This window comes from Corvus brachyrhynchos, unplaced genomic scaffold (genome assembly GCF_000691975.1).
Source record: "Corvus brachyrhynchos isolate BGI_N302 unplaced genomic scaffold, ASM69197v1 scaffold21, whole genome shotgun sequence".
NCBI lineage: Eukaryota > Metazoa > Chordata > Aves > Passeriformes > Corvidae > Corvus > Corvus brachyrhynchos.
The window spans coordinates 1,877,205-1,892,586 of NW_008236924.1; the positions used below are offsets into that span (position 1 = coordinate 1,877,205).

At 46.3% G+C, this 15,382-nt stretch overlaps 1 protein-coding gene across 3 annotated transcripts in view; it reads left to right on the plus strand.

Annotated features, from left to right (window-relative positions):
- The window catches only part of GRIA1 (glutamate ionotropic receptor AMPA type subunit 1), a 120,562-nt gene that overhangs the window by 13,954 nt on the left and 91,226 nt on the right, over positions 1-15,382 (plus strand). The gene's annotated exons all lie outside the window — the stretch shown is intronic.

The following is a 15,382-nucleotide window of genomic DNA, read 5'->3' on the forward strand; positions in this document are numbered from 1 at the left end:
CCTTGGGAGATGCTTCTCTCCTGCTTCTCCGTTGCTTTTCTCTCCGTGCGAATAGAGTACTTTGCCCAAAATACTGATGTAGGGATGGTGAAGAGGCTATTCCAGCCCCCTTGCATGGAACCCATCTCTGCAGCTCCAGGCAGGCTAAGTCTGCCCCACACACAACATCCCACCCGCAGGCAGCCCCTGCTGCTGCCTGGCCTGGATTTTGTGCTGCTTCAACACAGAGCTTCCTCTACCATGTCAGCCCATTTGCCTCCCCAAAGTGTACTCTGGGGCCACTCTGTAGCCCCAAACAAGTCCCTGCACCCACAGACCTGCAGTCAGAGCAGCTCTGCCAAAGAGCAATTTCCCTGATCCATTGGTCAAGGGTGCCACGGTGTTGTCTGTGCAGATGGTGAGTGGCCTGATGTGGGCACTCCAAATCCAACCCTCCTTTCCTATAGACATCAGTGATGTGATGAAAGCCCATTTCATTCTGTTCTTTGAAGCAGCTGTGAGCTCACACCAGTGTTTTGGGCTGCTGTTATCTCCTGGCTGCTTAAATTCCTGGGCTCACAGTGTTCTTCAAGGGAATTTGCTCTCAGAGTCAGCAGGAGAGATGGCAAGATATGCTGGATGTGCAGGACGTGCAGGGTGCCAAGTGATGGGGCGCTGTGACCCTTTGCAGATATTTTCCTCAGTTTTCATGTTCAGCTGGTTGATGTGGTTTAACCATTCTTCCTTCAATCTGCACTAAGGAACTAGTCCAAGAAAATACAACGTTTGTCTTAATTTTGGTTTAGTATTTAAACATCTTTTCAGCGTGATGGGGAATCCGGGCTACACATATGTGCTTTTACACTATCAATTCCCTGGATTGTGGATCAAGGCTTTTCTAAAGGAGGCTGACTTGATCCAAAGAAATGCAAGGGGATTTGTGACCTGTGAGGCCATCACTGCTTGTCTTTACCTTTCCTGCAGATTTTTCCCAGCAACATTATGCTCCACCCTGATTTTAGCTCATTCTTCCCTGCCCTGCAGCAGGATTTTCCTTTTGGCTGTTCTGCACCAGTCTGTGCCTCCAACCATGTCAAGCCCCATGCTCAAGATGTTGTGAGCCTCTCATGGCTGTCGTGGTTTCTACTGTTCACCTGTTGCACCTCTCTCATCAGGAGTTTATCAAGCTTTCATAGCAGTGTTTCACCCTTATATTTGTTTATCAAATATTTGGGGTGTTGATTTTTAGCTTAAGCCTGTAGGTACCAAAACAATCAGGTTTTTAAAGGCATTTTAGTGTTTACTGATTCCTCCAGGAGCATCAGTACCTAACTGATATAGTGTGTTCTGGATGATACTAGTGTCCCCATGCATCTGTCTCAAGTGTAGCACAAATAGGATTATTATTTTATGCAAACCACTTTTTTTTTTTTTTTTGGATGGAAGAACAAACCAAAACCAGAATTATATCTCAATGTTTCTTTTTCATGGAAGGCGTGTGTTTCTGCTCTCCTGTTCTGTGCTGGTGCTGCAGAACAGTCTCTAACAGCAGCTGAACTCCCATGGTCCACTTTCCTCCTGCCCATGCATGGATGAACCCATCTCTGGCTATTTCTGGCTCTGCTGCTCTTTGGGTGACAAGGGGAAGGGGCAGTGCTGGCTGGTCCCAGCCTGGCTGTGCTGTTCTGGAGGGTGCACGCAGCTCCTCCTCTCTACCTTGGTTTGTCACAGTGCTGTGGGATACTCTGTGTGGGAGCTGATCCCCTTCCTCAGATCCTCATCTCTCCCAGAGTGAGATTTTGCCTCGAGATCATGCATCCGTCTTGCACCTCGTTTTCTGTTTTGCCAGAGATATGTCCTGCCAAGATCAGATGGCTGAGAAGCTCTAATGGCTTCCTCATTTAATTGCTTTCCTCAAGAAGTGAGAGGAAAATAAAATGTGCAAGGGGATACACCAAGACATCAATGGTTAAAAGAAAATTAAAATCTTGAAAAGGGTGTATTGAGTTTTAGGTAAGTGGTAGAATCAGGCACAGATGATAAATGAGAGCTGAAGGCTTGTGGCAAGTGCATTAGAGGCAGCCTGTAACGTGGTCTTTAAATCAACATTTGTTGCAGTTCAGTCCCATCCCCAGACAGCAGCTGAAGCGAGCAGTGAAATGTCTCCTCTGATCCCGCGCCCCATCGCTCTCACCGTGGGGCTCTGCAATTCCTGCAGGCACCAGCATGGAAAAGGACCAAGTCTGAGGTCCCAAGGGAGCAGTGCCTGATGCTTTGGGCAGTGTCAGCTTTCCTGCAAAGAGTGAAAGGCTAATCACTTCTCAGACATGTCCTGGAGTTGAGGGAGACTTTGACTTCCAGCCTCAAGTGACCTACCTGTGCCTGTGAGACCTTGGCTGTGCCAGTAGCTCTTTCTCTTGTGTGTGAGACTGCATGTGAAGGGTGGCTATAGGGAGAAGTTATATTTTAAGGGGGTTTGGGATACTGTCCCATCCTGTTGTCCAGTTTTTGGGTTGTTTGTTTTTGTTATTTTTTTCCCAGTGGGTCTGGACAGGGGCATTAATGAGGCACACCAAAGCCAGCATGAGAATACCTGGATTCCCTCTGATTCAGCCGGAAAAGGCTGGGTGCTCAGAAGGTGGGATGTGCTCTCTGTGGCTGCCAGTGTTGATAAACAAGGGGGGAGACCTGAGTGAGCACCTGCCCATAGGATAGGACACAGCTTTGAATTTCTCTTCAGACAGACCCTGGCCTCATTTTCTTGCTTAGGCTCATATTTATAGTTCCTGCTCTTCCTAATGAATCTGATCCCTCTTTGTGTAGCTCCACAGATCCATGGCAAGGGGGGATGGCTGTCTGGTGGATACCCAGAGCTCTCCCATGTCTGCTGGCACATGAGCAGCAGCCTGTGATGTCTGGGAAGTGATGGGGGAACTACTCCTCTTCTCCTGGAAGTGCCAGGCAGCAGCATATGGGTAAAGGCCACGTAGGTGCTCTGAGTGGGTGAGCAGAGACTACCTCTGCACGTGGGATCCTTGGGAACGATTTTCCCCAAGCAGATTCTGTCATGGAGCAGCGAAGTGGAAGTGCCAAGGGGCCACGCCGAGTGGCCGCAGCGCGTATTTGTCACCATCTGCTCTCCCTTTGCTGTGATGACAGCAGGAAGACGTCCTTCACGTTGGCAGTGTGGGCTCATTCATCTCCACTCCCCAAGTGATAAGAGCACGAGCATGAATCACCTGCTCGTCTCAGTCTTCGCCTTCTTCTCCAAACGTGGCTCTGGGCTCCAGCCCGTCCGGCTGGGCAGCTTGGCCAACACCCAGGCAGGGCGGTGCTGGGGGTGGACAGTGACATGGATAAGGCACCTGGGGAGAGGAGGGAGTGAGCCAGCTCTGCTTCTCTCCCACTGCCCACAGGGAAGGGTTTAGTCTCCTGATGGGAGGAAATTGAGAGAGATGCATTTAACACTGACCCTTGCACACGGAGGATGGCTTCTCTTGAATCCACTTTTGTGTAGCACCAGGCAGCACTGCAGGGGGTGAAGGTTTCCATTCAGCTCAGGCAATGTACCTTTAATTTCCCTTTCTGGTCTTTAAGGCCAAAGAAAGATTATCAATAACTTTCTATTGAGTAAAGCCTTTCTTTTGAAACTTCCTTTGGAAAAAAAATGGTTAAAGGCCATGGATGCTCTGCTTGTCTGACCAAAAACTCCCATCCCACTGGTATTAGGTCTTCATTAGATGAATTGTTAGTGGGCAAGTGGCTTGTTCTCTCCGTGGGTCTTCTGTGTTTCCTCTCCCCTCCATGTAGGGAAGGCAGTCTGGGGGCACTTCCCTCCCCCCCCAAAGTGTTTAACTTGTTGTGACTGGAAACTCATCAGGCCTTTAAGGAATCTGAGTGGACCATGAGCCATCCTTAACCTAGTCAGAGTCCAGGAGATATCTTCATGCCCATAGTAAAGAAATTTTAAAAATCCCAATTCCTTTGGGCTTGCATCTTCCCATGCAGGACTTTCCATAACCAAATGACTGGATGCAGCCCAAATTTCAAACCCCACCCAAATTCAAATTTCCCAGCAGACCCAATGTAAATATAATGGAGGCATTGCAAATAAGGAGGAATGTATATTCTGTTTTGTTTTTCCTGCTGTGGGTTAGTAGCTGTGATTGTGGCGAGACCTGGAGTTTTCCAGTCTGAGCTTGGGAGAGAAAAGCAGAATATGTCTAGCTGCCTCAAGAATTATAATTATTGTTAGGCATTTCTGTGGTTTTAACAAAGTAGGAAGTGAATTCTGGGAGGGCTGTAAATAAATTCTTTTTCCCGGGATGTCCCCTGGGTGCACAGACCCTGGCACATGCAGGTGCTTCCCAGAGGGACTCCCTTCTGAGTTGCAATCAATAACAAAAATGACTGTTGGGACAGTGCCAGATGCACTGAAATCAATATACCTGCTGCAATGGCCTCATCGTCCCTGTGTGGGAAAACAGCCACTTATTGCCTATAAAAATTTTTATTTTCTGAGGATATTAGAGGTTCCTGTGTAGGTGGGGGCATTAGCTTTATTTAAATGCTCAAAATATTTATCGAGGACATGCTTCCTCTATATTCTCTCTTGATAGGATGCCCCAAATCCAGTGACATTAATTAGCTACTTAAAGTTTTTTCCCCCCAGCTATGGCCAAATCTCTCTGGATTTAGCAGCACAGCAAAGATTTAACAGAAAGTTTAAATGGGAAAAGCATATGAGAGGAGAAATTTAGGATAAGATTCTGCACCTGTTAACTGATGGCATTTATGAATTATAGCTGAGAGATGTCATATCAGTGGAAATGGAAAACAGCTTAGTGGATTATAAAAATACCCTCTATAAACCATTTTAATGCCTAATTTTTTTAAGTCTCTTATGGTAGGTGTCATAAAAATGAATTCTAGCAGGATAAAATTTTCCCTCGGTAAACTGGCTAACTGGTGATTAGAGGCTGTCAGGGAGAACAAACTCTTGACAAGGCTGAGGTGGAGTTTGGCTGAGGACAGCAGTCTCCTGTTTCTGGGGAGGTGAGTTTGCTTGGGGGTGAAGCAGATCCAAACCTGCAGGGGGAATATCCCTGCAGCCAAATGTTCTCCCATCCCAAGGAGGCAGATTCTGATGGATAGTAGGAGACAAACAGTGAGGAGTGAGTGGTGGAGGCTCACTGTGGGGCAGGAACTACATCAGGGACTGTTTTGGGGCAGCCCATGAAGGGAAATTGCAGACTGGAGGGCACAGCCAGGATTGCTGGTAACTGCAGTTGTGGATATGAGATAGTGGGGTGCAAAACATTGCCTGTGGGATGTCTTGGAAAGAGCCATGAGGTGATGCTGGACGGCAAGATCCATCCTGGTGTCTCCCAGGCTGCAGTGACTTAGATTCCACCACTTTCTTGAGTACTGAGTGTATTTAAAATTAAACCTGTAAGAAAGAGAGCTGCAGCTCTGCTCTGCGCTGTGACAGAGGTGTTTTAGTTGCCCAGTGACCAGTGTTGTCTGGTCATTTCGCAGAAGTTCCTTACTCCTCTGTGGCCCCTGGGTGTCTTCTGTCCCCTCCTGTGCCTCATTTTGAAAAGCACAGCCCAGGCTCGATTCTGGGTTAGGATATTTAAGGCTGCTCTGTTTTGCAGCACATTTCCAAGCTGCTTGTGTATGAAAGGGTAAATGACCTACCTCTCCCTGTCCTTTGACAGTCTGCTTGCTGCGATCCATTCAAAGGCTCTTATTCTCTCGCTACCTTTGAAGGCTTTGTCTCAGTCTCCCCCATAGATCCTTGTACCTCAGGCCGCTTTTGTGGTTTTTTTCCAGAAAAAATCTGCATGTGGGATAGAAATGGCATCACCTTCCCAACGTGAGCTCACAGCTCATAGCAGAACGGCATTTGCAATGTGTTATTGGGACTGTCAGGCTGTTTCCACAGGGAGGCAGGATTTAGTGTCTGGACTCCAGCTGAGCACCCTATGTCACCAGTGCAGGAAAGGCAATTTTCCAAATTAAATTGCACAATACAGGATGCTGAGCAGCTTACTTTTGGGTCCTGCTCTCTGCAAGGGACTTCATCGTGACGTGAGCTGAAGGGATGAGTAACAGACTTCAAACTGAAAGCTTACCAAAAAAATCTCCTGCAGAAAAATCCAAGGGCAACCTGCACCCAAGTTCCCCAAGACCTGGTTGGGTTGGGAGTGTGTTTTCAGTCACGGAGAGATGAGCTGTCTTGCCTCTGGGCTTTTTCTGTTCTCTTGTATAAATCAACCAAGGGCTGACTATAAAATGAATTGGAGGGGGGAAAAAATGGGATTTCTCTGGCCCCTTTCCTTCCTTTCCCATTACCTTTTTCCTGTAGACTGCACAGGTACGAGTCTTCATCTGTCCACCTTGCACCAAAGGTACCCAGAGAGGAAGAGATCTTGGGGACACTTGATTCACATATAAGTTTTCACAGGGAAAAGCAAAGGAAAGAAAAGGTGGAAAATGTCTTCTGATTACAAAGCTGTCTTATTAAAAATTGGGGGCAGTATTCAGGGACAGTGCTGGAGTAGTGACTTTCTACATTTCTGTAGTATCAGAGTTTTGGGGGGTTTGCTGGCTCTGCAGTCAGGTTATGCTCTGGGAGACCATTTACATTTTTACAGAGTGTTCTCAGCCCAGCTCTCTTGGAGGCTTGAGTAGACAGTGCCCTAAACTTTTACAAACCAGGCAGTAAATAAGTACGTTGTGCAACTTCTCAGCACTGTTAAGCCCATCGGGTGTGTATTAAAAATCAGAGCTGCTGGTTTAGTCAGGCGGCTTTGCTGTGCCTGTGTCAGAGCCTGGCTCAGAGTGGAGGAGAAACAGCTGCTCTTTAGGATTTCAGGACACTTTTTGCCTTGTCATCACCTGGTGATCATGATAAACACCCACATTCTCTTTGCTTCCAGATGAATATACACAATACCCACTACTGCTCATTCCCTGCTCTTTGCCACATTTTTGTCAGAATCTGAGTAGGTTGCAAAGTAATTCTTTGCATGTACCCATAATTACCTACCAAGCCAAATAAGAAACCTTTTTTTTTTTTGAAGAAGGGTTCCAAAATGATCCTGTGGACGATCCCTTTTGGAAGACTGGAAAAAGAGAGCAAAACTGTATTGTCTGAAATTTCTGTAGGAGGTTTTCTGGTGGGGTTTTTTGGTGGTTTTATTTCCTGCTGGGTGCCTACAGTTCCCACCAGAGGCATGGCACATGTGTTTTACTACACATTCATGTTGTGCATTAGCATGCAGGGATATTACAGGAGGTTCTCCAGCGTGGTGAGCAGGCGTAGGCAGAAAATTGATTCCTCGGGAGATTTCAGCAAAATGGCATCTTGGGAGCTGATATCCCATCAGATGTAAGATTTCTTTGCATTGATGATTCTGATCCTCACTCCTTTGTCATAATAACGCACAAGGGTTATGGTTGTTATTTTCCAAGCTTGTCTTACCTGTTATAAACTTCTGAAGCAAAACTGGGGGCAATTAAATGGGGAGACTACAAGGGTGGTGGTAGAGAAACTAATTCCCTTTGCTTTTCAGACATCTCATTTAACAGCTGTCTTAGAAAAGCTCTCCCACAGGACAGCTCCATCATGTGAAATTCCCAAGGGATATGACAAGTCAAATAAACAGTACATCTGCTAATTAGGTGGCAGATGGATGATTTCCTCTCTTTCTGGGAGGAGAAACCTTTTGGATGGAAGGATCTCACCCAGGTGAGGGAGGGTATTTTACAGGTGTGAGTGCAAATGTCCATCTGTGTCTCCCAACCAAAGCAGAGCAGCACAAACCACCGATGGTTACTTTTGCTAAAGGTGTTTCAAAGGCATCACTGCACCCCTCTCTGTGGGGAGAGCTTGCTCTGAGTTCACCTCTGTGAGCAGGAGAGCTGAAAGGAAAGTTAGCAGCAGCAAGGATGGTAATAGGTACTGAGGTCCCAGCAGAGTTGCACACAGCGGGGAGGAAAAGCCCAGAGGTGTTTGTATAATGTCCATCAGTTGTGAGTCCTGTCCTCCAGCCCACTTCAGCCCTGGGACAGACACAGACCAGTGCATCACCTTTAGTTTGACCTACACCTTCATTGCTATTATTTTTTTAAGCTGCTGTACTTTGGGTCCTTGTGTACATTGTCTTTCTTTTTTTTTCCCCTCCCTGTGCATTATTCTACCGTGGAATTCGACCATTTCTGCAGAAATCACTTTGTGGCTTGGGTTGGGCTCCCCTGCAGGGGCACACAGTGAGTCCAGGCACTGAGGTGCAGCAGGATCAATGGCACATACCTGGATTTCAGTGGACAGAGCACATCTGCTGCAGGGATGTCCAAGCTCTGTTAAAACACCTGAATCCTGACCCGCACCGTGCGCTGCCATTCCAGTCCTGAGCATCCTTTTGGGAATGCCCTTCAGTGTGATTTTGTGGTACTGACTCCAAAGGAAGCATGAAAGCAGGTGATCAAAAAAGGAAAACATTCTCCTTGTTGATGTTTCCAGTGTAGTTGGGCTCCAGTCTGATTTATGCTTTAGTGAGGGTTTTTTTGATAGGTCATGGACAGCCAGCCCTCTGTCTGTCTCCCACTCAGAAGTGTGTTCTCCATAAGCACTCCAGCAAAAATGATGTTTGCTGGAGTCTGCAGACAACCTGAAAAAGAAAAAAAAAGCTCTCAGGAGCATGATCCACATCCTATTCCTCCCTCTCCCCACACACTCATCACTGCATCTTCTCCCAGCGGAGCAATGCTGAAGCCTAAGATACCACATTAAATGTCAGTCATTTAACTACTAGTTATTTTAGCAAATGAGAGTGGGACTGTCTCCCTGGGGTTGACTGAAAATTGTTAAAGGAGGGAACAAAAGGCAAGGAAAGAGAAAAGAAAAGGAGGAGAGAGAGAGAAAGGAACAGAAAGGACAAAGGGAAGCACAAGGCAGAAGGATTCGTGATGCCAGAATCTGAGAGAGACGGAGTCAGAGGAAGGTGCCCCAGTGACATCAATGGGCTGGATCCCACTGAGTGCTTCAGGAGACAATAATGAGCCCTTTGAGATGTACCTAAATTACCCAGTCTCATCCTCAAGACTATGTTCTCACTCAGGTCTCTGATTCTCCTGCTGGTGTCAGCAGCAGCTCTGCCACTGTCTGCGCTTTGCCAGTCACTGATTTGGAAGGAAACTACTCCAAGGCGGGGGGGATGCTCCTGTGTTTGGGAGATGGGAAAAGAGCTGCTGATTAATTCTGTGAGAAGGATGGGAATCCTCCTTCCTTTTGCCTTCCATCTTGCTCCACATTCCTTTCTCCACATTCCTTTCTCCTTGCATATTGATCTGGAGTCCAGTTAACCCTTGGTAGAACAGAAGTGAAGCTGATATCTACATCTTGCCTCTATCAATAGGGAGGTTTTCTCTTGGAGAATCACGTTAGCTCCCTGTGTTGGCAGTGCACGTTTTCTCTACAAGTAGAAAACATTCAGGATGTATTAATAAGCTGTCATCTGGTTGTTCTCATGAGTTGTGTTTGTTACATTCCCTGAGGCTCTGGTGGTTCTGGCATGGAGGGCTGTATGAGTTTTAAATCTGGAGTCTGTCCATGCACGACTTCCAAATTCACATTGGAGAACAGTTGAGGAAGGAAAAAGCCATTCTCAAGTCAGAAGAGCACTCACTGTTGGTGTAGGCAGAGAAACCCACAGAGAAGAAAATCCCTCCCAGGAAGCTCTGTTCTCATCTGTAATTAACTAAAATAGTATTTTCAAAGTGTGTGTATGGACTGTGGATACCCTCAGTTACATCAGGTAACAGAGCTTTTAATGGCATTACTCCAAGTAAGCAAGAGCAGAATTGGCCCCTTGCCTCAGGATCCCAAACCTGACCACAGGTAATCATCAGGAAGAGTGTGTTTTTTCTGAGGATAAACATGGAAACCCCACTGTAAAAATCAAACAAAAAAAAAAATCCCAATAAGACCAAACCAAATCCAACCTTCCTCAAATCATTGGAAAATAATAACTAGATTGTTGTCTTTAAGACATCTCTATTTAGCTGTATTTTAAAAGGCACACCAAAATTTTAACTATGCAGAAGATAAAGCCAGTGTCTGCATTTTGTGTGAATAATCCAATTGCAATGATAAACTCTCTCCTGTTAACACCTCATCTGCTTGTCGTTTTTAACATGGAGGAGGGAGGGCAGGAAAAGTGAATTTGTGCATGGAGTTTGTATAATATCCATCAGAAAAAACAATGCCTGACAAGCACAGCAGCCCCTTGAGTGCTTAATCATCATTGAAGCCAAGTACAAAAGGAGGAAATCATACCTTCTGTGAAAGCTGGGGGTTTATTTAAAGAAATGAGCCAAAGCAGACGCATGCTTTGCCTTGTTTGAGGCTTTTCTGTGGAGATGAGACCAAAGTACTGCATCAGACAAGTTATTTCACATCACTGTCCATCAGGGTTTGGACTTCCAGTATGCTGCTCTAATATCTTTTACAAACTACCTGTTTTCCCCCAGAAATAATGAAAGGCCTGCTCGCCTGCTGCTATAGAAGGTCAGAGTGAAAAGGAGGCTTAAGCTGGCTCTAAGGTTCACACCTTATTTTTAATACCGTTTGTATGGATTAAAACATTGGTCCAATGCAGTCGGTACCGAATTAACCCTTATCCCCTCAAGGCTGAGGAATGTTTGTAGAGCAACAGCTGAAAATCCCAGGCTGTGTAACACAAATGCCAAGTGATAGAAGTCCTTATTCGCTGGTTTTACTTGTCATGAGCTATAGAGGAGGCACCTCTTTTTGAACATAACATAGGAACACAAAAGGTGTTACACTGAGCACAACCGAAGATCGAGCTACCCAGTGCACTGTCTGATGATTGGGTATAGAAGCCATTTAAAGGACAGTATAAAAGATACTGCCTCCTGCTTTGATGCTGTGAAATGTAAAGTTTCCTCTGCCAGAATTTGTGTCCAGAGTATTGTGTTTAATAGCCAGCAGCAGAGCAACCCCCTGAATATTAGAGGTCTCAAGATTCATTTATACTGAGATTCATCTGGCACGGAGTTGCAGGACTTAATGCTGCATCACTTGGGAAAAGGCAGCTCTGCTTTTAAACCCACCACCTGTTCGTTCCTGGGTGTTCCCTTAAATCTTGGCTTTTGAGACATAAAGCACATGTCTTATTATTAAACTTTTTCCCCTCTCCAAACCATTCCTGATTTTATGCATTTCTATCAACCCCCTGGCATTCATCTCTTTTTTAGGCTGCACAGTCCTGGTGTCCTTAGTGTGCCTCAAGTCTTCCATGACCCTGACCGTTGTTTTAACCTTTTGATGCCATTTTGCATTCCACAGTATCCATGGGACATGTGCAAGGGTTTTATCTGCTCTTTGGCCATTTTATGAAACTCTCTGACCTTACGTCTTGCAGGGCTTGCTGTGTTCTACAAGTTCCTCATGGTCCTAATTTTGAACAGCACACAATTCGTATCTCCAGGATCTGATCAAATGGGCATGCAAATGGAGACAGATGTGGCACCTTTAATGGGCTGTTTCAGCCATTACATCTGGAGGAATCGTTTTTTGAGGCCTCCTTCTCTCCAGGGGGAGAACTGTTGCATTATTCATGGTCACTATTTCCACTGTAAACTCTTGTCTCATGATTACAGAACTGACACGCTTTCCCCCCTCAGTTTCCTCCCACATTCCCTTGCCCTTTCATGTTTCTTGCTCATTTGCAAAGGTAAAGGTGTGTCTCTTTGAAGTCCCCGGGGAGAAAGTGTCCTGTCAGGACAAGAACACGGAGCTCCAAGAGCTCCAACAGCCTCTCCTGTGTCTGATGAATGAGGCAGTCCCCCCTTTTCTGCATATGCATTTTGTCCCACCTGCAATGGAGCTGATTTTACTTTCATGTTTAAAAGAAAAGTACATCCACTCATCTCCCCTCACTGATAGCCAAAGGGAGTGACTTGGTAGCTGGTTTGAATATCTTGTGTCACAATAGTCTACTGCTTCAAATTTTATGCCATATGGGAGTAATTCAGATATCCTGTAACTTCATCCCGGCTGTAACAAGAATGAGAACTTTATAAGTCTCTTTGGATTGCCTCAGCCTTTTGCATGATTTCTTACTAAGTAATTGATTTGGAAAGTAGCAGGAATGGCAAAATATGCCCCTAATGGGAGAGCACTGCATTTTCCATGTCGTTGTTATACATAACTTCCATGTGTATTTAAATGAGCATCATCAGCATAGAGCCAGGAGATATTATGTAGAAAAATAAGCGTTCAGGGAGTATCTGATGAATAAAAATAAGAATGGTTTGAAGATCTGACCTTGCAAACACTTAAGCACAAATCTGTTTCCATAACCTTGTTCAAGCCATTTCCTGTGGGCTGTGGGGTGTTGGGTACAAGCCCATCTTTTCTCGGTGGCAGCATCCCAAACCATCCTTCCAATCTTTCCTCAGCTCTGTTCCTGCTTTACTAATAAGACAAACCCAGGCATTAAAATAGAGAGAAAGCAGTATTATGGGAATCTGAGTGGATTGAGAAGTAATTTTCCATTTCTAAAATGATTTTTATTCTGACATTTCCAGAAACATATGGCCCCATGTTCTGCGAGCGGTTTCTTAGGATGTGCTGTCCCCCTGCCTGGCTTCCCAGAACTCACAGTCCCCCACACACATGCTCACACCAACGTGCAGTGATGCCCAGCACCGCACTCCAGTCTGTCGGCAGCAGGAAGGTGGGATCTGTGCATCCCATCCTCTGGGTCCCTCTGGAGTTCAGTCCTTGTTGCTTCAGGAACAGGAGCTTATTAAGAGACACCTCTGTGCACCCTAATCTGCTTTAAAGGAGGCAGGTTAGGGCTAGCAGCCCCAGTTTTCATGGTTTTGAAGACCCTGAGTTCAAGACAGAGCTCAGGTGCCCCCCAAAAACTGCTCCTGTGGTGCTCTGGGCAGCTCTGCAGCCTGTGCAGGGCTGTGAGATGCCACATCTGCAGCTGCTTGCAGGCTGGAAATTGGATGAGACTTCACTGAAAACCTTCCTTTTCCATCTTCCCTCATTTGCAGTGTGTCTCATAGGGCTGAGTAACTGAAAGAATGGTAAGGGGAGGGGTTCACAAGTGTTTTATTGGTCTGAGCAGGCAGAACTGCAGATTCTGTGTGCTGCTGGTGGCAGAGAGGGCAAGACCAGCAGCAGATCCTGCAGCAGAAGCTCTGTGGCTAAGGAGAACCCTCTGCAAGGTGGGAGAGAGAAGTGTGCAAAACGTTCACAGATATCCAGGGTGTCCCTCTGTCTGCACAGAGCTTCTATGCCCTGCCACTGCAGGCAAAGGGGATTGTGGTAGAAATTTAAACAGCTCCTTGGATCCAGGTACCTGTGTGATCTGTGCTTTTTGTGGCCCTCCTGGATTTTGTGTAAATTCCTTCAGTCCTATTACTATGAAATATATAACAAAATGCATATTTGAAAAGTCTGAAAATAATGAAACCTGGTTTAATATTGATCATCCCAAGGACTATTTCACACAGCACCAACCACCCCCTTTTTGCATTCTTTTTCCTGTCCAGGCTGTTTTTTCAGGAAAAAGTGGTGTGGGTGTGGGGGTCAGATCCGAAGGAGAATCTTGCAGTGCTGAAGGAGTTGGAGCACAGGTGATGAGGAAGAAAGAACATCACCTGCATGCCAGGGCTGGGGGGTTTCCATGAGAGCAGAGGGTGCTGTGGATCCCCCTCAGGGTGCAGGGCTGCCTGTGGGCACTGGGGCTGAATTATCACAGATGGAGCTGTGGCTGCCAAACACCGTTCCTGACCTCCGGCAGGTGTCCCAGGAGAGAGCAGCTTGCTGCACAGCAGCGACCTGAGCCTGCCTTTGCTGTGACACCATTTCCTCAAAATCCCCTTCCCCAGCCCCGGCAGAGGCACTTCCAGGAACAATTTCTCCACTTCCCACATGCACAACCCCAAACCCCCTTTTGTTTGAGGATCCTTGGAATTGGATGGGAGCATCCGACCTCACTACACAGTTCTGCTAATGAAGCTGCTGAGAGTAATTAAACTCAGCAGTTCAGAGCTATAGAGCAGGATCAGCTATGATATTTGGAATCAGCCATGCTGGGGGTAATTATGCCACCCAGCTCTCTCCCTGCCTCTCCCCACACACAGTGGCCTGTGCAGAGCACCCCTGGCAGGGTAACAGCAGCTTTGTGGTTGTACCTCTCATGCCAAAGAGAGCCTGTGCATAACCTTGGTCTCTGTGCACACTCAGGGACACTGAGATGAGCTGTGAAATTCAGTCTCAGCACCAGGGAGATCTGCAGGCAGCTGTCTCTGCTCCACCAGCACCAGGGCAGCGGTGATGGGCTTCAGGAGGTGCTTTCATGCCTGTAGGTCTGTGCCCTTGATTTTATCCATGATGGATGCCCAGAAGTAAAGGGTCCAGGAGGAAACTGGCCCTGCACATGAAGAGCAGTGGTAGTTCAGAGACATTTCATGGTGTGGGTGTGGCTCTGCCCTGTCAAACTGGCACTCTGTAAAATGCCACAGCCGGGACACAGCGCTGGGAACAAGCTGAAACAGCTCATCAGAGTCTCTGCTGTTCCCCTGCCATCAGCTGCACCAGCCCACTCCACATGGGCTGGAATGACCTATGTTGTGCCAGCTTGTGGATTTTGGCTTTTTTTCCCAACCCCAGGAAGGTTTATTTTGAGATTGGAAACCTCAAAGGCTTTCCTCTGCTGCCCTGCTGCCAACAGTGCTCTCTTGCTCATCATCTGGCATACCCTGCCTGCTGTTATCTCCATTATAAAATCATGAAAGTGGTTATGCAACATAAAATCATTCTGGGTGAGTTTTGATCTCATTTACACCTCTATGAATCAGAAGTGGGTTTTTGGTTGTGATTTTTGTTGCTAGTCTTGCAAAAGGGTGGATGATTCGGAGCTCCCCTGAGTTTTCAGGAGAAAACTTTGGGGGTTTGTGTTAGAGTAGGAGAAGAAGGACTGAAAAAATGAAAGAGAATTATATGAACAGGGCACTTCTCTTCCCCACAAAGGCTCCTACTTGGACTCTCATCCTTTAGGTGTGACCTCTTGCATTCCTGATTCCATGTTCTGGCTCAGGTCAGTAACAAGGGACACCAGATGCACTGAGTCACAGAAAGGAAAGTGCTGGTTTCTCTCTTCTCCCTGAATTCTTTCAGAAACCATTTTTATTTCCTCAGAGTCTTGATAAAGGAATTTTTTTCATATTCTTTTTTTCTATCTATGTTTATCCAAATCAAGCTGGATACTTTAGAAAAGCAGAGAATCTGATTGGAGAACACATGCCCACAAATTTAAGAAATCCTCCAGGTCAGTCTGGTTTCTCAAGGTAT